Source organism: Emiliania huxleyi (genome assembly GCF_000372725.1).
Source record: "Emiliania huxleyi CCMP1516 unplaced genomic scaffold EMIHUscaffold_46, whole genome shotgun sequence".
NCBI lineage: Eukaryota > Haptophyta > Isochrysidales > Noelaerhabdaceae > Emiliania > Emiliania huxleyi.
This window is the reverse complement of record NW_005198537.1, coordinates 371611-394570: the sequence shown is the minus strand read 5'-3', so window position 1 is coordinate 394570 and position 22960 is coordinate 371611. Positions and strand designations below refer to the sequence as shown.

The following is a 22960-nucleotide window of genomic DNA, read 5'->3' as shown; positions in this document are numbered from 1 at the left end:
GGTGCGCGCTGTGCCTCTGTGTTCGTGCGTCCCATCTTTCCTGGAGATTTGATTTATTTATTACAGGACTTGCACGCGCCTTCACGCTTCAGTGCACAGTGCTCAGTGGGCCAGTGGCTACTATACAACAGATTGGAAAAATCTTCCTCTTTTTTGGCTAGTCATAGCCCCACACGTCTCCCTCACGTCCCCACGTGTTGCTGCGCAAAAGGGGTCGGACACCGGGCGCAGCTCATGCTAAGAGCTAGAAGAGGAGATAGAGAGAACAACCACCCTGTCCCGTTATTGCGTACACCAACACCACAAAACGCTCTCTCTCTCCTGTCCTCACTCAGGGGGGTCACAACTACCAAGTCCCTCGACTAGCTGCCACAGGGCGCAGCTGCCACAGGGCGCAGCTGGAGACGCTCCCCCTCAATCGGCATCCACCCCCACCCGCTCCAGCCCCACTTCTGCTGCCGAGAGAGCTGAATCGAGTTCGAGAAGCAAGCGAGCCATTGCATCTTGGCGTGCTCCACGAGCACGGCGGAGTCGGCGTCGTAGCGCGCATCGTTCCCGCTCATCGCCCATTCCTCCCGTGACGTGTGTCGGCCGCGATTCGATGTCGCCACCTTCATCGCCAACGAGGACTCCCTCGACTGCCAAGCACAAAAGAAAAAGACGATTCTATGTACAAAACACAGCAAAGTGCTCCCCAACATCAGCGCGAGGCGCACACACAACCGCGCACCCGACGTGCTCGTCGGCGCTCCCACCTCCTCATCCTCTCCTGCGAGGCCGCTGGGTGCGGAGGAGGAGCCGCAGCCGCAGCGCGGCACCACCTCTCGCGGCGATCTCCCGTTCTCACACGCGAGCGGACGTCACTTCCGCTTGCCACCCTTCCCTCCGCCTCCACCGCCGCCGCCGCCGCCAGCCTTGCCGCCGCCGCCGCCCGAGGCCGCTCCGCCGCCGCCCTCGCCGCCGCCCTCGCCGCCGCCCTCGCCGCCCTCCTTTGGAGCCTCGCCTCCGCCCATCGAGAGGGCGAGGAAGACGGGCACGATGTACATCCAGTACTGCTGCAGGAAGGACTTTGGCGGCTCCTGTGGAAGCAGCGGCGAGGGATGGGCGGGGGCAGGGGAGGGGGGAGAGGGGGGAGGCGGAGGACGAGACAGCGGGAGGAGGGGGCGGTGGGAGAGGGGGTGGCACGAGGGCCGGCTGCCTGCGGCTTGCCGTCCCCGTCCTTGCCGCCGCTCGCCTTGGCCGCCTCCTGCTGCGCCTGAGGGGCGGGCGGCGGGGGCATTGCTGAGAGGTGGTTGTGGGGGCGAGGACGGCAGGCGGGGGAGCGGAGAGGGGGGTGGAGTGGGGAAGGGGGAGGGGAGGGGAGAGGGGGGAGGGGAGGGGAGGAGGAGAGGGAGCTGCTGCTCTCGGCGCGCGCCTTTGCCGCCTGGTGCGGCAGGAAGGCGGCGTCGTGCACGCGGCCGATCGGGCGCGGGCCCTCGGAGGGGTAGGTGATGGTGACCGTGGTGGAGAAGCCCACCTGCCGGGGAGCAGGCCGGCCCTTCTTCGGGGCGCCGCTGCGGCGCGCGTGCGGTGCGGCGGCCGCACCTCGGTCGCCGCGAGCGGCAAAGTGGGAGGGCATTCGGAGGCGGCCGGCACGGTGTACGAGACCGAGGTCAGCGTCCCTGCGGTGGAGAAGGTCAGCTCGATCGCCTCCTCGAAGCGCGACTCGGCGAGCGAGCACGCCGACACCGACGCAAACACCGGCGGCGAGTCGGCGGGCGCCGAAAAGTTGGAGGGCAGGCGGAGGGTGTAGTGGCCGCCAGAGTCGAGGAGGGCGGCGAAGGCGTCCCGCTCGGCGCCGCTCAGCTTCGCGGGCCCGAGCCGCACTCGCAGGCCGCCGCCCGCCGAGGCAGCCTCGCGATACCACAGCTTCGAGCGCTCTGCAAACGCGCCGGCGTCGCCGATGCGGTGCAGCAGCGAGACGGTTTTGCTGGTCTCGGGGGCCGGCTTGGGCTTGGCGGGCACCGCCGCCGCTGGCGCCTCGTCGTCAAAGTCGAACGCAGCCGCCCTCGCGACCAGCGCCGCGAGTGACAAGAGACGGACGCCCATGATGTTCAGCCGCCCGCGCCTAAAAAGAAATCCGCCCGGCTTTCTTTCTTTCTGTCAGTGTAACACATTCAAACAGCGCCTGAACGCATGGCGTTCAGGCGGCACTTCTCTCGCGTCGGCTCCGCCGAGCGCTGCACAGAGACCATCTTCACTGACCACCAACGACAGGTGTGCGACTACGCGCTCGTCTACGCGGAGAAGAAGAACGACGGCGAAGCGCCGTACTCGGTCTCCTTCACCGCGACGCAGAGCGGCGACGTCATCGTACAGCTGCACCCGCACTCGCAGCTCGAGCGCGCCGTGCGCCACGAGCGGCAGGCGCAGGCCACGGAGCCGCCTGCGAGCGCGAGCCCTGCGGCGCCGCCCGCCCCTGCCGCCGCGCCGCCAGCCGCGGAGCCGGCGCCCAAGACGTACGCCGCCGCAGCCGCATCGCAGCCGCAGGGTGCCACCGCGGGTGGCCAGCCCGCCGCGCCTGCGGGCCCGGCCGCCGCCGCGCGCGTGCCGCCGCCGCCCAGCGGCGGCGGAGTGCGCGGCTGCTCCTTCACTGACAGAAGCACGGCGTCCATCCAACCGAACTTCCCTGTGACGACGCTAGCAGCGGCGGGTGTGCTGTACCAACGAGTGAAGCTGATGTGGGTGGCCCACCCCCCGGACCCCGAGGTGTTGGAGACGGCCCGTGTGGTGGCCGCTCGGGCGTCGTTGCGGGCCCTCCGGCTAGCCCCCACCCCGCTCACTGCCCAGCGCTCGGCGGCGATGGAGATGGTGCTGCTCCCGCTAGAGCTGGGAGGGTGCGGAACGATGGACCCGGCAACCAACCTGGCCAAGGACATAGCGGTGAACACTCTGGCGGGACTACAACACCCGGCTGCAGCGGTGAGGAGGGCGTACACCATCCGGATGGAGGGGAGGCCACGCGAGACCAACCGATGGGGGGGGATGGACTCGGCGACGCGGGGGGAGGATACGGTGCGAGGCCTCGCTAACGTGCAGCTCCACGCGGGGGGAGGATACGGTGCGACGCCGCCTTCGCGAGCAATTACAACCTCACGCGGCACAAGCGAGTGATCGGCGTGCCGGGATCACCCCGCGGCCTTCTCTCCCGCGGCAGCCCGACTCCCCCCTCCCTGTTCTCCAGGCGCACGCACACCGCTGAGAAGCCGTTGCGCATGGCGTGAAGAACGTGCCCCGGCGTGGCGTCTCTCACTCCACCCGGCCGTCTCGCAAAAAAAAATCCGGAACTCTCGCCACGACGGGGTGACCAGCTGGCGACGACCGCACACGTTGTCGCGTGCGTGCGTGTGTGTGTGTATGCGCCTCGTCGCCGCCTCGCTCGCCGCCACCGCCGCCGCCGTCTACCTCGTGCGGCGACGGCGGCGGCGGTGGTCCGTGGTCGCCTTCTATCTGCTCCACGAGGCGGACGTGGACGAGCTGCCGCTGCTCGAGGCGGCAGCGGCCAGCCTCTCGCCGGGCGTGACGCTCTCGTGGGGCACGGAGATGAGCCGGGCCCCGCCGGAAGCCACCGTCTTCGTCGCGCGGCTCCCGTCGGCCGAGGCACTCGACAGCCTAAAGCGGCTGCGAGCTGTGATCGTGCCGTTCGCCGGCCCGACGGTGACGACGCGGCTGCTGCTGCGCGCTCGGCCGCACCTCTCGCTGCACAACGCGCACTTCAACGCGCAGTCGACCAGCGAGCTCGCCGTCGGCCTGCTGCTCGCCGCGGCCAAGGGCGTGCTTGCGCGGGACGCGAGGCTGCGGGCCGAGTCGCTCCGCGGGGAGCAGCCGTGGACGGCGGGCTGGGCGGTCGGGGGGACGAGCGCGCCGCCTCCGACCCTCGGCGGCCGCACGGCGCTCGTGCTCGGCTACGGCGCGGTGGGCGGCAGAGTCGCAAAGGCGCTGCAGGGGCTCGGCATGCACGTGCTCGCCTGCCGCCGCAGCGCCGCGAGGCCGCACTTCGACGGCGTCGCCACCGTCCACCCGTCGGCCGACCTGGACGCGCTGCTGCGCCGCGCCTTTGTCCTCGTCGTCTGCCTGCCCGGCACCGCCGACACCGAGGCGCGCCAACCACGAGACTGCGCCGCCGCCGCCCTCCGCCCTCCCACCGCCGCCACCCTCCCCCGCCTCTCCAGGCGCTGGTCGGCGCGCGGCAGCTCGCGCTGCTCCCGGTGGGCGCGCTGCTCGTCAACGTCGGCCGCGGCAGCGTGGTGGAGGAGGCGCCGCTCTACGCCGCGCTGAGGGACGGCCAGCTCGGCGGCGCCGGGCTCGACGTGTGGTACAACTACCCGGTGCAACTACACCCGACGCCCGCCCGCCTGTCTCGGACCCGCGGCACGCACTCCTCGCGCGGCGCGGCCTCCGCCCTCCCTCGCAGATGCTCAAGGGCCAGGGGCTCGGCAACGAGGGCTGCGGGCCGTCGAGCGTCGGCTGCCCCTTCCACGAGCTCCCGAACGTGGTCATGTCGCCTCACTGCGGCCAGCTCTCCGACTCGAAGGCGCGGGACCGCGTGGCCGAGCTGGTCGGCATGCTCGAGGAGGGGGCGCGCTGCGGAGAGATCCCCAACCGGTATGACGTGGAGCGAGGGTATTGAGACGATCCGCATTCGTTCTCGTTTTTTTAGACCTTTACTGAGCAGCAAGGGAAAAGAAATAAATCACCCGAGAGCGAGACTAAAAACCAGCCGTAGAGCACGTATGAGCTATGAGGTATGTGCCTAGAACAACAGAGAGGGGTGGATGAGAGGCCATAGCCGGCGAGCAAACCCCCGGGGTCGCTGCGCACCTGAGATCTAGAGATCCGCCAACGACACGTGCATCCGGCGCGCGCGGCTGTGAATCACGCCGGCATGTTGTCGATGTCAAAAGGGGCGGCATTGGGCGTCGGCTCGATGCCAAAGACGCGCGAGAAGAAGAAGAGCTCTGAGTTGAGCGCGTCCTCGATGTTCTCCGCCTTTCGGAAGCCGTGCTGCTCGCCCTGGTACATCTTGAGCGCGCACGGCAGCCCCTTCTTGAGCAGCGCCGCGTGCATGAGCTCCGCCTGCCGGGGGAGGGGGGGCGCCCGGCCTCTCACGAGTCCGCGGGCGAGGGAGCGGCGCAAGGGCGGGTTGGGTGGGTGGCGAGGGCGGGAGTGCGTGGCTCGAGGCTGCCTGGTTGGGCGGGACAATCTTGTCCTCGTCGCCCTGGAGCAGCAGCACGGGGCACGAGAGCGAGTCGACGGCGTTGATCGGCGCGCGTTCGTCGTACAGCTGCTTGTCCTCCGGGTACTTGCCGACCAGCCCGTCCAGGTAGCGGCTCTCGAACTTGTGCGTGTCGCCGGCGAGGCAGCCGAGGTCGGCGACGCCGTACAGGCTGCACCCAGCCGTGAAGATGTCCTTGAAGGCCAGCGCGCCCAGCGTCGTGTACCCGCCCGCCGACCCCCCGTCTATGGCGAGCCGCTTTGGGTCGGCGAGCCCCTCGGCCACGAGGTGCTGCGCGCCCGCGCACACGTCGTCGATGTCGCACACGCCCCAGTTGCCGCGCAGCCGGCGGCGGTAGTCGCGGCCGTAGCCCATCGAGCCGCCGTAGTCCACGTCGAGCACCGCAAAGCCGCGCGACGTCCAGAACTGGATCGCCGGGTTGAAGGCGGTCGAGGTAGCGGCGGTGGGCCCTCCGTGCGCCTTGACGAGCAGCGGCGGCGCCGCCTCGTCCGACGTGAACGCGTCGTTGCGCGGCGGGTAGTAGTAGCCGTACGAGGTGCCCATCGGCGCCGGGAACTCGACCGGCCTGGGCACGCTGACGAGGGACTCGTCAATCTCGGACGACGAGGAGCACGCAATCATCTCCGCCGCTCCGCCGCCGCCCGGCAGCAGCCCGGACCACCTGTAAACGCCGCTCGCGCGCTGCGGCGAGCCGCCGAGCATGTAGAGCGCGCCGTCGTCGCTCGACTCAACGAGCGAGCCGAAGAAGAAGGGGAGCCCCTCCTCCGACCCAAACTCGCTCGGCGTCGGCGCCGCAACGTCGTCGAGCAGGACGAGGCGCGACTGGCCGCTGCCGCGGTCGACGTAGGTTGCGACGACGCGCCCGTCCTGCAGGAAGGCGAAGCCCTGCTGCCCGAACTGCCAGCCGGGCGAGCCGCCGCCAAAGTCCGTCGGGCGGGGCAGCACGTTGACGGCCGACGCGTAGCCGCCGTCGGGCGGCGCGCGGTACAGGTTCCAGAAGCCGCTCTCATCGCTGATGAAGTAGAGCGCGCCCGAGGGAGAGAAGGCGGGCTGCTGCACCGAGATGTCGCCGTCGGACATGCAGCCCTCCGCGTCGGCGCCCGCGACCCGCGCGTGCCCCGCGGTGCTCGCGGCCGTCTCGTCCTCGCCCGCGCCCTCGGCGGTGGCGAGCGGGCCGAGCGGGCGGACGCGCAGCGTGGTGGCGTCCCACGGCATGCTCGGGTGCTCCCACGTGATGTAGGCGAGCGTGCGTCCGTCCGGGCTCAGCCGCGGCGCAGCGTAAAAGTCGGCGCCGGTCGCGAGGACCGTCATCGCGCCAGAGCCGTCGAGCGCGACAGAGACGACCTCGTTCAGCACCGCCGACGGCTTGGCGTCCGCGGTCGGCGAGTGGTCCTCGCGCACGCACACCAGGTGCCGCCCGTCGGGCGTCAGCCGCGCGTCGGCAAACCGGTACTGCCCGTCGGGCCACGCACTTTCGGGCGTCAGGCAGACGGCGTCGCCGCCGCCCGCCGGCGCGAGGAAGAGGCGCTGCGACTTGAAGTCGGAGTAGACGACGCCCTTGGGCGTGAGCAGGTGCGCTCCGCCGCCGTACTCGTGCACGCGTGTCCGCACGTTGGCGTCCTTGGGCGTCGCATCGACGGCGCCGCGCTCAGAGGCGCCCTCGGCGCCGGGAGCATACTTGACGACGACCTGGCGGCCGCCCTCTTGCGGCCGGCCCTCGAGCCAGTAGACCGAGCCCGAATCGTCGCAGCCGAGCCCGCCGATCCGCACGCCCGACGTTGTGATGAACTTGGCTGTGACGGCCGAAGGCCACGCGCCGTATGGCGCGCTGGTGGGAGCAGCGGCGGACGACGACATCCGAGCCGCGCCCTGGTTGGATGCAGCCCGAGCTGTTCCGAGGCGGAGCGATGGTGCCATGACAGCAGCAAGCGTGAGCATGCAGTGGGTTGAAGAGTGTCCTATTGACACGACAGTGCACGTGATTCGGGTCCGGAGGTGTGCCTTTGTGTCACAATTTCGGGCCTGGATCGGGCTTTGGTGAGGGTGCGCCAGTGCCAAGTGGTGCGCAAGAATCCATGGTGAGGAGACGAAGTTTCTTCCCCCTTTCCGCCCCCCCGGAGGCACCAGGGCCACACCCTCGCAGCCTCTCAAATTAGACATGCTGGCCTCGACAACTGCGGGGATCACGCGTCCGATCACGCCTGCGATCGGGCTTCGAATCGCCGCGCCCCTGATGCAGAGCAGCGCTCTCACCAGCCCGATGAACGAAGAACAGGCAACAACGTTCCTGACCAGCGACATAACAGCGGCGAATCTTCCCGAGCGGCTCTCCTTCCTTCGCCGCGACAAGGCAGAGATCACCCCACGAGTTCCAATCCTCCGCCACACGGCACCCAATTCCCACCGCCTCCCGCCGCCTCCAGGGCGTTGCAGACGACGTCCTCGTCGCTGCGTGCGACAAGCTAGGCCTCTCCGGCGGCGCGGCTTTCGAACTCACGCTCGCTGACATCGGCGGCGACGGCCCCGAGTGCGGCGCGGTGCCCTGGGACCCGATGGGCTTCGCCGAGTACGGCAAGTTTGGCAGCCTGCCCGCCAAGCTCGCCTGGTACCGCCACGCCGAGATCAAGCACGGCCGCGTGGCGATGGCGGCGTTTGTGGGCTGGCTCGCGACTGCCAACGGCTACTTCTTCGACGGCTTTCTCTCGCGCGAGCTTGGCATCAAGTTCGCGGACCTGGGCACCGACCCGCTCTCTGCGTGGGAGCAGATGCCCGCCTCGGGCAAGGTGCAGATGCTGCTCGCCGTCGGGGCGCTCGAGGTCGCGCAGGAGACGGTGGAGCCGCACTACCTCCGAGGAGGCGAGCCCGGCCGCTTCCCGCTCGTGCGCGACTCGGTCCTCGCCCCCTTCCGCCAGTTTGGAATCTACAATGGCGCGATTAAGAAGCAGTGCGCCCGGCACCCACCCGCTGCCCGAGCCCTTCGCTCCCGAGGAGAGAACCTCTGCATCCGACCCCATCGGCATCGATGCCGCCGACGGGCCGCGCCTCCCCCCCGGCGCAGGCTGGAGGCGCAGGGCCGCACCGTCGAAAGCCTTCGGCAGGAGAAACTCCTCTCCGAGCTCAAGAACGGGCGGCTCGCCATGATCGGAATGGCGTCGCTCTACGCCGCTTCGGTCGTGCCCGACAGCGTCCCCTTCTTCAAGGGCGGCATCGCACCCTTCCCCGTCGGCTGAGAGAACCGCGGCCCGCCAACGGGGGGGGAGAGGGCACAATAGAAGCGCTCAGAGGGCTCGCCTCCTTGTCCATCGCCCTCTCCGCCTCTGCAACGCACCCAGGTCCAGGCTCTCCAATAGAGGGTCGATTCCTTCTGTGGCAAGGCATGTTTTCACAGCCAGATCTGTCTTGCTGTCATGACAGCTTCCCAACTGTGTCATGAGACATGACAGCTGCGAGGAGCGGGACCGCGTGGGGCGCAAAAACGCGATAGATCTGGACTCGCCGCCGCCACCAAAGCGTGCGGGGGCCAAGTCAGACACACAACGACCACGGACCAGGTTCCAGGACAGCCTCCAGCCTCCACGGACCACGCTCCAGCGTCCAGCTCCAGGCTCCAGCCACCAGCCTGCTGGCAAGTCCAGTGGCGAGTCTCAGTCTCGCTCTCGGGGCGGTGACGCGTTGGTCGACACGCCCCCGGCCCGTCGGCGGTCGCGGGGATGGAGCGGCTCCTCTACACGCTCGGGGCCGAGGTTTCGACGCTGTGGCGCGTGGCGCGGCGGCGGCCGGCAGTGGTGCGTTGACAACGGACACGCCGACGACACACGCGCCAGATCGTCCTGCTGGGCGGGCTGGATGACGTCTGTGGCTGTTCTAAAGCTGAAGCAGGGCGCCGTCCGTGAGCGGCTGGTGCGCCAGCGCCCCTCAAAAGGCGATGCGCGAGCACGAGAGGCGCTCTGCACCCACTGCAGACGCGTGTCCATCTCCACAAATGCTGATTGCTGTCCGAGAGCAGTGCGCGGGGCGTGCGAGTATCATGGCGAGTGTATGTGTGAATGTAGAGCGTCGCGCGCTGTACTGACGGTTGTGAATTAGTACGTATTAGTAGAAAAGAGTATTCTGTATATTCAACACGCAGTGGACACGCCGCCTAAAACGGTGGGTCGAGCGACTGCGGCGGCGGCGCGTGCCCCCGCGACTCTGTGTCGCGCCCAGCTAGCCTCCAGCCTCGCTACGCTCTACACGCAACACGCTACACGGTCGTCGGTCGCGCTCATGTGCAGGAAGTAGGATTCATGCTCCCCCCCCCAGGTCCCAAACTCCCCGGCACACGTGGGGCCGCACGCAGGTCCGCTCACCGCGATACGCGCGCTATGCGTGCGACGACACGCGGTGGAGAGCTGTGGATCGAGGGAGGCTCAAGGGCGCTACTATCCTCGCACAGGCTGTGTGATACATCCGAGTCCGCAGCTCAGCCGATCATGGCGAGCATCTCGGAGATGAGCGGCGTGTCTCCGCCAGCGAGTGCCTCGGCGGCAACCTCGGAGTCGAGCATGGCGAGCAGCTCCTCCTCCGCCACCGACGACTCGCCCGACGGGCCCGAGTCGGTCGAAGGGCCGGCCGAGAGGGCGGGCGGCGCCGCGACGACCTCGGTCATCTGCCTCTCCGCCGCAAAGGAGCGGCCGCCCATCTCCATGTAGGACACCCGCTCGGGCCGATCCCGCGGAGGCGGAGGGTGGCGCGGCGCCTGGGTGGCGGAGTCAATGCCGGCGCGGGGCGCGTACTGGCCGAAGGTCGCGGCGGTGCCGAAGAGGTCGCCCGCCTGCAACGCGGCGAGGAGCTGCTCCGTGTCGGTGAAGAGGCCGCCCTGCGCGAGGCCGCCCTCCGCCTCCTCGAGGAGCCGCTTGCGCTTGCGCTGGCCGAGCCGGCTGCAGTCGAGCTCGACGAAGCCGCCTCCGTCGGAGCCGAAGGGCGAGAACGCGACCGCGAGGAAGTTGACGACCTTGCCGCTCGCCGCGTCAGTCACGCGCACGTGCCGCGTGAAGTGGTGGTGCGGGATCGCAACCTCCTCGGCCTCGGCCTCCTCCTCGAGCGGGACGCCGAGGCGCGACAGGGTCTGCACGTACCGGCTCGAGCGCCTCATCCGGAGGGAGAAGTGCTCCTCGGCCTGCGACTGCGCGACCGCGCTCGTCGCGTCGAGCGGCGACAGCGGCGACACCAGCGCCTGCGAGCAGACCTGCAGCAGCCGCTGCCGGTCGGCGTCGCTGTCGAGCATCAGCGCAATCAGCTCCGCGGGCGACGAGTGCGAGTAGAGGTCGGGGACCTTGTCGGCGCCGCGCTGGACGGCGTACTCGGCAAAGTGGGGGTTGGGGATGCTCCAGTACTTTGTCTCCGACATCGCCCGCACGTACACCATGCAGGGCGAGTTGAAGAGGTCGGAGACGGCGGGCGGGATAGCGACGGGCAGCGGCGACGTGCAGGCGATCAGCCCCTCCTTGGGCTTGACCTCGCTTAGCGGGAAGCCAAGCTGGTGGGCGGACTGCATCGCGAAGGCCGTCAGGCCGCAGCAGTCGCGCGCCTGCGCCACGTCGAGCACGATGTGCAGCGCGCCGAGCAGCACGTTGCGGTCCGAAACGGTGCCGGCGCAGCCCATCACGAGCCGCCGCGTCATCTCCGACACGAGATCGCCGAAAGTCTTGCTCACGGCGAGGGCCGTGTCGCTGTTGGAGGTTGAGAGCGTGATCGGGACGGAGAGTAGCATCGACTTTGGAGGGGTTGGCATGCCAGACAGCGCCGTGCTGCTTGGCGCCGCTGACTCCACCCACGTCACGTTGCCCTGGCGCTCGAGCTGGACTTGAGTGCTACGCCCGGCCTGCATCTCCACGTTGCGAGATCCAAGCCGCGCCTTGCCGCTGCTGCGGCGCTGCTCGGGCACGCACTGCAGCCCGAGACGCTTGCACCGAGAGCACTCTCGCACAGAGCCGTCCAGCGCGAGCATGTCGCACTTGGTTCTGGACTGGCGGCAGCACTTGCAGAGGGCGTTGATTGGCATCTCTGCTTCGAATGGAGACAACTCCCCAGAACGCTTTCGAGACGATCGGGTCCTTGGCGTTTATGGAGGGCATACACAAGGACGAGAAAAAGAATTCTTGCACGCTCCCATCCCTCCCTTGGGTCGTCTGTTTTCTTTCTTTTCTTTCTTATGACTACATGGACCACACTCACATGTGTTTATTAATTTTGTTATACCCTCATGGGGCACAAGAAAGAGGCTCTACAGGGTCTGTGTACGGTCTGTGCTGCTGTCGGGCGCTGTCAGCGCTGCCGTCAGGCCACGGTGTGCTGTCGGGCTGTCGGGCAGCTGTCAGGCTGTCACGTTAGGGCCTGACAGCGACGGAGCCCCTCGCCTGTCAGACTCTGCTGTCAGGCTGTCAGATACGTGCTGTCAGACTGTCAGAGAAAGTGCTGTCAGCGCTGTCAGGCTGTCGGGCATTGTCAGGCGCTGTCCGGGGTTTGCTGGCAGGCCCTGTCAGACCAGGGCTCAGGTGCACTGCGCGCGCATCCAACAGGCAACAGCTGGTGGTGGCGCGCGCGCGCGGGTGCGGCGGAAGATCACAAAGAGTATGACAACAACCGCGGGGTGAAAAGAAGTCTGCGTGACCACACTCCTCTCCTTAAAATCCCTGTGTGGTGGCGGCGTGCCGTCCTCCCATCCCTCCCTTGGGTTGTTTGTTTGTTTTCTTTCTTTCTTTCTGCTTGCACGCATCCTTGCCTTTTCACAGACTACAAGAGTGAGATGCCTGGCCGAGATCGTGGCACTTGCATGGGGGGGGCCGACGTCGGCGCGTTTGGGGGGTCAGGCGTTTCTTTTGTCCTTTGACCGTTGCCATATCGCCCGATATACGAGATAGAGCCGAGCTGTGGTAAGGTGAGCGTCTACGATGTGGCCCATTTTGTACACCCATATGTCGTCTGGGGGGGGGACCCCCCCATCAGCATCTTTGTTTAAACCGAATGCGCCATCTCCAGGACAGCCGTCGCATCCTAGAATGCCATGTGTACCCGAGACACATGGTATCTTTGAGATGAAAAGTGCGTCCTAGAATGCGTTTTTGCATTCTAGGACGCATCGGTAAACAAAGATGGGGGGTCACCCCCCCAGACGATATATGTGCGGGGGGAGGCCAGCCGACACATGAGACAGTGAGAAGGGTTACAACACAAGACCAACGAAGTCAAAGACTGTGCTCGCTCTCTGGACTCTTTTCTCTGCCTCTCTGCCTTTGGCCTCGTGCGGAGAGTCCGGAGAGAGTGCAGATTGGCAAATTCAACCGCGACAACCGGCAAGGCCAAGGGCCGGGCGGGCCGCTAAAGGGTACCGTATAGCCTATACCAACGCGCTAGTCGTAGGTCACAACACGTCCAGGTCATACGTACTATAGGTCCTCAAGAGCTAGTCCCCTCCTCAAGTCTATATTCCACGGCTGTCATTTGGAAACTCTGCCTGTCATTGCATCTTGCAGGCCGCGCCGGCGTCGGCTACGGCCTCCATCTCATCGTTCGTCGGAGGTCGGATGCGCCCATACTTTCGGTTGAGCGCCTGCGTGAGGGAGGGGGCGTGCGCTCGCCGACAGGAGACAGGCGGGGAGGAGAGGCGGGCCGCACCTCCTTTTGCTCCGAGGTGAGGTACTGCACGGCGCCGGACGTGGTGGTGCCGACCGGGCGCGGCACCACGGCGGGAACCTCCTCCCGAGCTGCTCGCTGCTGCGCAGCGGCCTCCATGGAGCGTAAAAACGCCGCTCGCTGCGCGCCGATGCCGGGCTGTGCCAAGTGCTCCTCCACCAGCGCGTCGACCGCCGCTTCGCTGAGAGCCGGGAAGTGCTGTGTGAGGTCGTCACGGAGATCCTCAAGCTGCACATCCGTAAGGTAGTGCAGGTCGGGTACTCGGGCGACCCGGAGAAAACTGCGCGCCTCTGCCGCCGCATCGGGAGAGAGCAGCGCGAGCCGAGTTAGAAAGGCCGGCTTCATCGTGCCTTACCAAGAGAGCTGACGGGCCGCCGGGGCGAATGTGCGAGGGAAACGCGAGGGCTCATGTTTCTTTTTCTTCGACTCATGGATTTTCAGTGTGTGGAAAACTCCACTCACACGATTTTCAGTGTCTGTGCTCTTACGTACATTCCCGGAGGAGGACTGCCGAAGAGGTTTGCGATGAGTTTCGTGATGCTGCCCGTACGCTCACAATTTTCTTCCTTTTGTGTTTTGAGAGAAATAAATAAAATAAATAAAACGGACACCTCTACTAGGAGATGGGTAAAAAGGAACAGGTCCCCGCCCTGCGGTCTTTGTGCAGGGTTCTTTGTGGGTGTGTGGTCGGCGACTAGCCGGGGTCGTCCTCCCGATGGGGGACTAGCACTAGCCGTCTTCCACATGGTCCCTCGGGTCCCTGCTGCTCCTAATCTCGTCGTACATCCTCCTGCTGATCTCAGCAACATCCTGCTCCCTCCCTCGTCTCGCCCTGCGCGTCTGCTCCGCCTCCCCGTCGTCTGCCCTGCGTCGTCTGGTGACGGGTCCTCCATAGTCGGTCGAGGTCGCCGCCCTCCTCGTGCCTCTTCCCAACGTTTCCTCGGCGGCCGATGCCGTCTGCTCCGACTCCGCCGTCCCCGGGTCTGCCCTGCCCTCGTCTGCGCTAGCTTCTGTTTCGTCATCACTGGCGTCCCTCCTCTTCCCTCTCCCCTTCTTGTATGCTTTGTACATCGCGTCGATTCCTTTTCGCGTGAGCACCAGCCTGAAGCCCGCCCAGCAGCTGAACCGCTCCCTAAGTCGAAGGAGCATCATCAGTCTCACCCACTTCGTTCGCTGCCCACCGTCTCCGCTCCCTCCCGCTTGAGCCGCCGTCGCGGCCCTCGTTCGTCCCACTGGCTGCTGGCCTGTCTGCACGTTACCTCCGTTATCCCTCCTCCTCCGCGACTCCCTCAAGGCTGGCCGGGCCTCCTTCCACCCAGCGAAGAGCTTCCTCAGCCACTCAATGTGTTCCTCTCTCTTCATTATGCGCGCGGTAGCCTCATCGTTGAGCTGGATCCACCTCTGCACCGCTCCCGTCGCCGCCTCGGCCACGACTTGCAAGTTCCTCGTGACCCCGGCGCCCAGGTCCCTCCGGCTCTTCTCCGAGAGATCATCTACCAGCGCCGGCAACACCCCCCCGACGGCTGGGGCTAGTGCATCGTACCCGTCCTCATCCAGCACCCTATAGCGTGAGCCCTTCAGCGCAGCGACATGCGCTTTCCTCAGCGTCTTCAGCGTATCCTTGGAGTCGGGTGCCGCCTGGGCTACTTTGCTGATCGCCGTCCCCGTCTGCGCTCGCGCTACTCTGAGGAACCATCTGGCCTGCTCCCTATTCCCCAGGCAGGCGCCGCTAAGCAAGTGCGCCATTGTCGCCCTAGGCGGGTTCTCATCTTCCTCGGTCCATTGCTGCGCGGCTTTCCGCGCGACTGGACACAGCGGGTCTTGCTTTAGTGCCGCCCTCCTCGCCGCGTCCCTCGCGGCCTTACAGACGAGGCAGCCCCTGAGTTCGCTCCTCGTGGCGGCGCCCGGGGTCTCTCTCCCCGCCTCTCCCCGCATGATCCTCTCGTGGTGCGCTCCGTGTGGCACCCCCGCCTGCTGCCGCACCCGCGCTCCCATGACGGTCTTTGTCACCACGTTGTGATCATCCACATCGATTCAATCTCGCGCTCGCCGTGTTGATCCTTGATCCGCTGGCGCTTGTCCCATTTGTGTCTCGTCGTTCCCCTGACCACATCGCTCCACAGCGGCCCCGTCACCCCTGCCGTGTGCGATCCCGCCGTGAGTCCCTCGCCGAGCCGTCCTCGCACCCACTCGTTCGTGTGGCCGCGCGTGGCGTAATAGGTCCTCCGGTCCAGTACCTCCCGCCCCCCCTCTCTGTCTGCCGTCCTCCGGCGGTCCGTGTACAGGCACGGGCGTGTCCTCACTGCTTCACGGATAACGGCGGTGGCATCCTCAATCTCGCTGGCCCCCATGTATGCCGTCGCCGCGGCGTCGGCGTAGGCGTTGCTAGCGCACCCCGCGTGGCTCGGTACCCACAGGAACGTGACGGATTCAAGCTGGGCGCGATATCTGCATATCCCCTCTAACATCCCTCCTCGGTCTTTTTTCGTTTTCCTTAGCCTCTCGCTTCAAATTACCTCAAAATTCATCAAAATGTGCTCAACACACATGGGTGTCTTTCATTCAATGATATTTCAATCAACACCCTCGACGTATGAAATGTCGCTCTCATGGCGGCTGTTGGTCGCGGCGATGGCGGCGGCGATGGCTTCGCTTGAGAAAGCGGCAGGCCCGGCTGCAGGCGCTGTGGTGGCAGGGGCTGGTGCTGTGGCGGCGGAGGAGGTTGCAGGTGCAGGCACCCCGCCAGGTACCCCGCCAGCAACTGCCCCCTGCAGGCTGGCGATGTGCCTGAGTAGCTCCTGCTCGCGGGCTCGAAGTTTCTTGAGCTGTTCCTCGAGCATGGAAGGGACGGTTCTCGAGGAGGGGTTACGGGCTGGTTCTGTTCCATTCTTGTCATTTGAGTTGCTGAGGGAATTGCAGACCCGGCAAACCATCACACGAGCGCAGTTGTCAGCGAGGTGGATGATGTGGTTGCAGGCGCGCTGCACTGTTGCTTGTTGAGCGATCGGGGGGGCGGTCCTCTTGCGCTTAAGACAATGCGAAGCGCGATCCCTCCAGCATTCCAAATCGGCGAGCCATATCTCAGTCGAGCACGTCGCGCAGAAGCCACGCGAGGCATTCCACATTCCTATTATATCTGCCTGGTTGAGGTACCGTCCCAATGGCTGCGGCGCGCTGAAGTTGCCACAGATGATGCCATCGCGGTCGTCGCCAAAAAGTTTTATGATTCGTCTAGTCAGGATGTGAGCCAAGTCTGTGTGGTATCGCAGGTCCTCCTCCCCGTCCTCCTCCCCCTCCTCGTCCTCTTTCGGAGGTATCGCAGCGCAGGAGTCAACGCATGCTTGGGTGATTGGCCGGAAGTGTTTGCCCCACGGGCCTGGTGGAACAATCAGGCACGTCGGTGTTGAACCAGGCGCAGGTGCTTGTTGCTGAACTAAGAACTGAACACGCTCCGCTCGTGTCCACTTCTTACTTCCGCCACCAACTTGACTCCACGTCGCACCCTGTTCCATCAACACGTTCGTCATCGACAGCCGTCCATCATAGACTGCAGGAGACGTCGCGGCGCCGATCGCGTTAAGCAGGTTTAGCACTGCGCGTCTGCCAAACGAGAAGTGTCCACGGCCTTGCAGGTCACCGCAATTCTTTGGTGGGTGCTGTCGCTTATACTCCTGCGCACAGTCATGTCGCACGGATTCTACCAGCGAGAGATTGGTTGACTGTGTGCCATCGTGCACGAGTCGCGGCATCGCAGATCTGGACGTGAGAGCACGGCGAACGACACGGATGGGCAGTCCCACAGCCAGAACCCTCGCCGTCTGACAGGTTCCACCCAACGCGCGCGATATGCAAAAGCGCGTTCGTCCCTGAGTAAAATCCCTTTCAACAAAAATCAAAACGAGTGGCGCACGATTCACAGGACGGTGCCGCTTGCCGCTATTCTTGATTCAAAGAACGCGCAAGCAGGCAGAGAGGTAGTGCCGATAAGTAAGGCGTGAGACACAACAACATGCCTTCCGATATGCGCAGCCAGGGAGGATTTGGCGACTTTACTCAAGTGCTCAAGTGCCGTCTTCATCAAAGACCACACGCCGCACCCACGGTCTCGTCCGATGCACCTGCCCTGCGCCGCCATCATGGCTGAGGCCGCCGCTACTGCCGCTGCTTGCGCCGCTAGCACCGCTGCTCGCTGAGTGATCTGCAAGGCGCTTCATTCCCTCGAGAACCTAATCGCAATAAGATACTCACAGCCGACTGATTCCTGTTGTGTTGATCCACCACTATCTTTCCTCTTCACCTCCGCCTCATCCAGCTCCTCTGAGTCGCCTGTTCACAGCTGCAGGTGTGAAGAGATAAACCTTACACGCCCACGCTCCAACAGCACAATGCCGTCATTGTGTTGTACGCACCACAGCGCAACGCTGCCCTCCGCCTGGCAAGGAATTTTGTTGCTAAGCGGGCTACTTCACGGTGGTGCTCATCTCGGCCCCTTCTCCGGAATCTCACCATCCCCGGCGGCAGGTAGAATTCCACCACTGCGTGAACATCTTCTCCATCAAAGGTACGCAGCAGACGTTCGCCGATGTAGGGGCCCTGCTCACACAATAGGATGAGTGGCCCCTCTCCGGAAGGCAAGGGTAAGGGAGGGCGGTCGCACCTGCCTCAACCACTCTTCGTTCACACCATCCTGCTCCGCGCCAACAGGCAAGACCCACACACGGTGCCCCTCGAGAGAGCCTTTTCGGTACGCCGCCTCGATCTGCTGTGTTTATAGTGCGGGCTTGTTTTGAGAGAGCGAGAGATTCTGTGTCCTTTTGTTTTTGAGTTTTGTCGAGAAGAAGAGCGAATAGCAAGAGGGAATGCCGAGAATGCGAGGATATTCTCTTGTGGGTGAGTGTTTGCGTATTGTGTTGTGGTTGAAACAAAATCGTGTCGGCGCGCTCCGTCTCCAACTCTGGGCCTGTGATCCCTGCCAGATCCTGCCGCGGCGCGCTGCACGCGTACAAGCCGCAGCGGCGTCGGGGGACCGACGGCAAAAGGCTGAACACTCGCTCGCGTCGTCGCCAAGGGGGTGAGAGCTCACATCTCGCAGCCGCAGAGCCGCGCGAGGTCGAGCGGCGTCGCCTTCATCCACGGGTTGAAGCTGCACTCCTCCGCCATGGTCGACGGCACCGAGGGCTGCTTGCGGAGTCGCAAGTCCCGCACCTGCCACCGCGCACGAGGTCGCGCCTGCCTCGGCGTCTCGCGCGAGACATGGGGGCCACCGCTCGGGGGAGGAGGAGGGGCTGGGCGAGGCGGGGGCGGGGCGAGGGTTGGGTGAGGCTGGGCCGGTCCGCGGGCCGCCTGCCGCAGCTTGCGGAGGGCGGCGAGGTTGGACGGGTCGCTGCGCACGGCCATCGTGAGCAGCATGTCGGCGTACTCGTGCCCAGAGAAGACCTGGCGGCGGCGTGGCGCGGGGCTGGCGAGTGAGGTGGCGCCCGAGGGCTCGCGCCCGGTGCAGTGGTGCCTGGCAGTTTAGGAGAGGTCTATCTAGGAGGAGGTCGAAGAGAGGTCTAGGAAGAGGGCTAGGAGGAGGTCGAGGAGAGGGCTAGGAACAGGGCTAGGAGGAGGTCTAGGAGAGGGCTAGGAAAGGGCTCGGAAGAGGGCTAGGAAGAGGGCTAGGAAGAGGGCTAGGGAGAGGTCTAGTAGGAGTGCCGCCTGGCAGTTTGGCGCCAGTCGCGTGCGGAGCCGGCGGAGCGACGCGTGCAGCTGCAGCGACGAGCCCTCGAAGAGGCGGCCACAGCCGCCGCAGAAGAGGGTGTCTCCCGTGAAGGCGGCGTGAGGCGCCGCCGGCGCGGCCGACGAAGAGATCTGGAAGACTGCAGATCCAAGCGTGTGGCCAGGCACCTGAAGCTCGGGCGGTCTCGGGTCATCTCGGGCGAGAGGGTGCGGCTCAGACACGACTTAAGGCTAGGCTGCGGACTGGCTGCGGACTGGCTGCGGACTTGGCCGCAGGCTCGAGGGCGGAAGCATGTGCGTGGGCCGCGCCGAGTGGGCGGTGGTGAGGCGCGCGCCGGCGGCGATCAGTCTCGACCTCCTCTCGGCCCCCTCTCGGCCCCCTCTCGGCCCCCTCTCGGCCCCCTCTCGGCCCCCTCTCGGCCTCCTCTCGACCCCCTCTCGGCCTCCTCTCGGCCTCCTCTCGGGCGCTCACCGAGTGGGCGGTGACGAGGAGCCTGCCGACGGCGATGGTCTGCTCGTCGGCGAGTCTCTCGGTGAGAGCAGGCACCCGCCTGGCTCGCGGGCGGAGGATGTGGAGAGGGGGCGTGGAGAGACGGCGCTCACGGGCTGTGCGGGGACTGTGCGGGGACTGTGGGCGGTCGCACCCTCGCTCGCGGTCGCTCGCGACCACCCTTAGGCCAGGCACCTGTTTACAGCCCGATCAGCTGTGAACGAAGGCTGTTCACACCGGTGTGCCTCAGAGGCCGGGCACTTAAACCCAGTCCGCCAGTAGAGGACCAACCAGTCCACTACTGATGAGCCGTACGCGTGCCGAGAGGGGCTGCGGTGTGCTGCTTGGAGGCGTCTGTTTGTGTGTCTGGCGTTATACGGGTGCGAGGCCGCCGCGGGAGAGTGTGGCGAGGGGCGGGTGGTCGAGCTCTGGCGTGCTTGCGCGCCTCCCGCGCGAAAGTCGCGTTGCCGCCCGAGTGGTCAAAGTGCCAGTGCGTCGTGAGCAGCACCTGCGGTGCCGCGAGGGCGAGAGGGAGCGAGGGAGAGGAGTGAGGGAGAGGAGTGAGGGAGAGGCAGGAGGGAGAGGCAGGAGGGAGAGGCAGGAGGAGGGACGGCAGCGCAGAGGGTGTGCTTTGTGAACCTCAACATTGAGCCGCTCCTCCTCTGCGGCGCGAAGCACGGGGTACGGGTCCGCCTGCAGAGAGCCGCTCCAGCCGTGAGCAGACGCGTCCCGCCGTGGAGAGGTGCCGTGGAGAGGGCCGCCGGATCGACGACGATGGCGCGGCGGTCGGGGTCGTCCTCGTCCCAGATGAGGTAGGCGTAGTTGCCGCCAAAGGCCGCGCCCAGGATCGGCACCACCTTGATGCGCAGCTCGCGCGGCCCCATCACGGAAGGCAGCGTGCCGCCGATCTGCTCGGCCTGTGGCTCGTCCGGCCGCGTGTGCAGCAGGTGGCCGAGCACGCGCTCGGCGAGCCAGGTGGAGAAGAGGCCGTACATGATGCGCAGCAGCGGGCCGTGCTCGGGGCACGGGCTGTTGTCACTGTTGCGCCGCCTGCTCGAGAGCGTCGAGATGTTCCACAGGTAGAGCAGGCTGGAGCCGAGCGATAGCAGGCCCCAGCGCCGGAGCGAGAGGGCCCAGATCGCGCTGGCCGTCGCGCTGACGGCGGCACGGACGTAGGAGATGACGACCATCCGCACCGGGTCGGGGAGAGGAGATGGACGAGTTGATGGCTCGCGCGGCGCCACGAGTTGTGTGCGTGTGTGTGTGTGAACACAGGCCAGCGCACAGCGCCATGGGAGGTATTTTATTTTCTTCTCAATAACAAGGCTGTGAAAGGGCCGTCGCAACTGCCATGTCGGCAGGTTGTAGGCTGGTGCTCTCGCCCCGCTGGCGGCGCGGACCGGTGCCGCGGCTCCGAGCCCTCCTGTGGGCCCGCGGCGGCTCGCCGTCGCGGTGCCGAACAATGTCATCGGTCCGGATTCATCCCGGCGTGCCGCCGGTGACGCTTCTTCGCCGAAATTTTGCTCAAGCTCTTTGTCGACAAAGCTGTGCCCGAGCTCCTGCTGCTCGACTGCGCGGCGGAACCCGGCCCCTGGATGCTGAGATGTGAGGCGCCGGCACCGGGGCTACAACGTGGGGCCATCTCCAGGCTGTCTCGGGCAACCTCAAAATTGGCGCCTCTCTCTGCTGGTGGTGGTGGTGGTGGTGGTGCTGCTGCTGGTGCAGATGCTGCTGCTGGTGCGGCTCGGCTCTCCGACTCGACTCGCCGCGGGCGTCGCGGGCATCTGACGCGGCGGGCGGCGTCGCGGGCGGCAGCGATCGCGGCTCGACGGTGGAGGTGGAGGGTGGTGGCTGTGGTGGACCTTTGAGTTTATTTAATGGTCGAGTACGAGGACTGGGGGTTCAACCGGGAGGCAGGGGGTTCGACCAGGCGACGGAGGACCGTGGGCCATCGCGGGGACGGGTCCGTCCGGAGGGCGACCCCGGCAGATCCGGATGGTCTTCACGCCGGTGGGAGGCACTGAGGCGTCTAGGACGCTCCACTCTACCTTAAGCTCCTGAGGGGCGCGTGGTTGTAACCACGTAGTAGGACTACAGCCCACCACAGACACCCTCCCCACTCCTCACGCGTGCACACTCCCTCACCCTCTCTATGCATATCTCCTCTCTCCTCTCTCTCTCTCTCTCCTCTCTCTCCTCTCCTTGTCTGTGCTGTCTGCCTGACTCAGGCACTAATTCTGCCGATGCGTGATTGTGTGTGGGCTGCTCTCCGAGGGGGCGCCTGTGCGATCCGATGGGTAGGGAGTCTGTGCCCGGGCGGTGTCCGGTGCGGAGTCTCTCTCTGATCCCACCTGTGATGTTGGGTGTGAGGTTGTGGTAATCTGGAAGGAAAAAAGCCTTACCGGCCGACCATGCGCGCGACCGCCCGCGTTCCTGGCCGCTGGCGGCGGTGGGGGTCTTAGGTGCGACCCGTCGGCGGGGGTGCGGTGGTCACATCACGAGATGGGGCTCACCGCGCGAGGCCTCGAACACCCAATCCGCCGCGTCAAACAGCTCGGGCTCGGCGCGCGCGAGCGCCTCGCGCATCTCCGCCGCCACAAAGACGGAGCCGCAGCAGAGCACGAGCTGAGGCGGCGGCGTGGCGGCCGCCGCAACCTCGAGCGCCTCGAGCATCGAAGCCGCCGTCCTCCACGGCGGCGGCGGGGCGCCCGCGCCCGGCGCCCCACCTGCCTCTGCGCCGGCGCGCGCAACCTCCTCCGCCGGCGTCGCCTTCGGGTGCGACGAGGCGACGGCGACGGCGACGCTCGCGCGTGGCCACAGCGCGGCCAGCTCGCGCAGGATGGCGGGCAAATCCTTGTCGCGGTTCGCGCCGCAGACGACGGCGACGGCGCCGACCCCGCCCGCGTCGCCGCTCCCGCCCTCGCCGCTCACGACCGCGGCGAGCGCGCGCACGGCCGGCTCGTTGTGCGCAACGTCGAGCAGCAGCTTGCCGCCTCTCAGCGCGCGCGGCGAGAGCGACTCGTACCTCGCTGGCCAGCGGGTGGAGACGAGAGCGCGGCCGCGCGCGGCGGGCTTGTCCGGCAGCAAGCCTCGCTGCGCGAGCGAGCCGACCATCGCCAGCGCGAGCGACGCGTTGGCGGCCTGGTGCGGCGGCGACAGCCAGGCCGGCGGCGCGGCGCCGGCAGGCAGGGACGCCTCGAGCGGCGGCATACTCTCCTCCGTGGTGAGCGAGGTGCCGGCGGCGGCGGCGGCGGCGCGGAGCACCTGCAGCCAAAGTCGCCCGCGTCTGCGACTGGACAGGAGGCGGTGCCCTGGCTCGGCTCGGCTCGTCTGGTCTCGGCTGACCTCGGCCGATCTCGGCTGATCTGGGCTGATCTCGGCTCATCTCGGCGGCGGACGGTCGCCTCTGCGGCGTCGGCCGCTTGAGCGACGGAGAAGGCGGGGACGCCCCGCTTGAGGATGCCCGCCTTCTCGCCCGCGATCTCGCGCACCGTCGAGCCGAGCACGTTGACGTGGTCGAGTCCGACCCGCGTCACTCCGCACACGCGAGGCGAGAAGTGGTTCGTCGCGTCCCACCTAGGCGGCGGGAAGAGGCGCGTGAGAGGGCACCCGTGCCGGTGTCCGGAGGGGGGAGGATTCGGCCGCAGCGGTGGGCGACTCAGGCGCGGCGGCGGCGGGCGGCAGCGGTGATGTGGGCTGCTCTCGGAGCGTGAAAGCACCTGCCACCCAGCCCCGTCTCGAGGACTGCCCAGGAGACACCGGCGGCGTCGAAGCAGAGGAGCGCGAGCGCGGTCAGCTTCTCG

The 22960-nt window shown here is 66.5% G+C and overlaps 1 protein-coding gene across 1 annotated transcript in view; it reads right to left on the bottom strand.

Annotated features, from left to right (window-relative positions):
• The window catches only part of ACT-8 (putative actin), a 131441-nt gene that overhangs the window by 106650 nt on the left and 1831 nt on the right, over nucleotides 1-22960 (bottom strand). The window contains exons 2-3 of the mRNA XM_005768379.1: nucleotides 6744-6753; nucleotides 1852-1899 (exon numbers count right to left, since the gene is read on the bottom strand). The gene's annotated coding sequence lies outside the window, so the exon portion shown is untranslated. The remainder of the gene's footprint in view (nucleotides 1-1851; nucleotides 1900-6743; nucleotides 6754-22960) is intronic.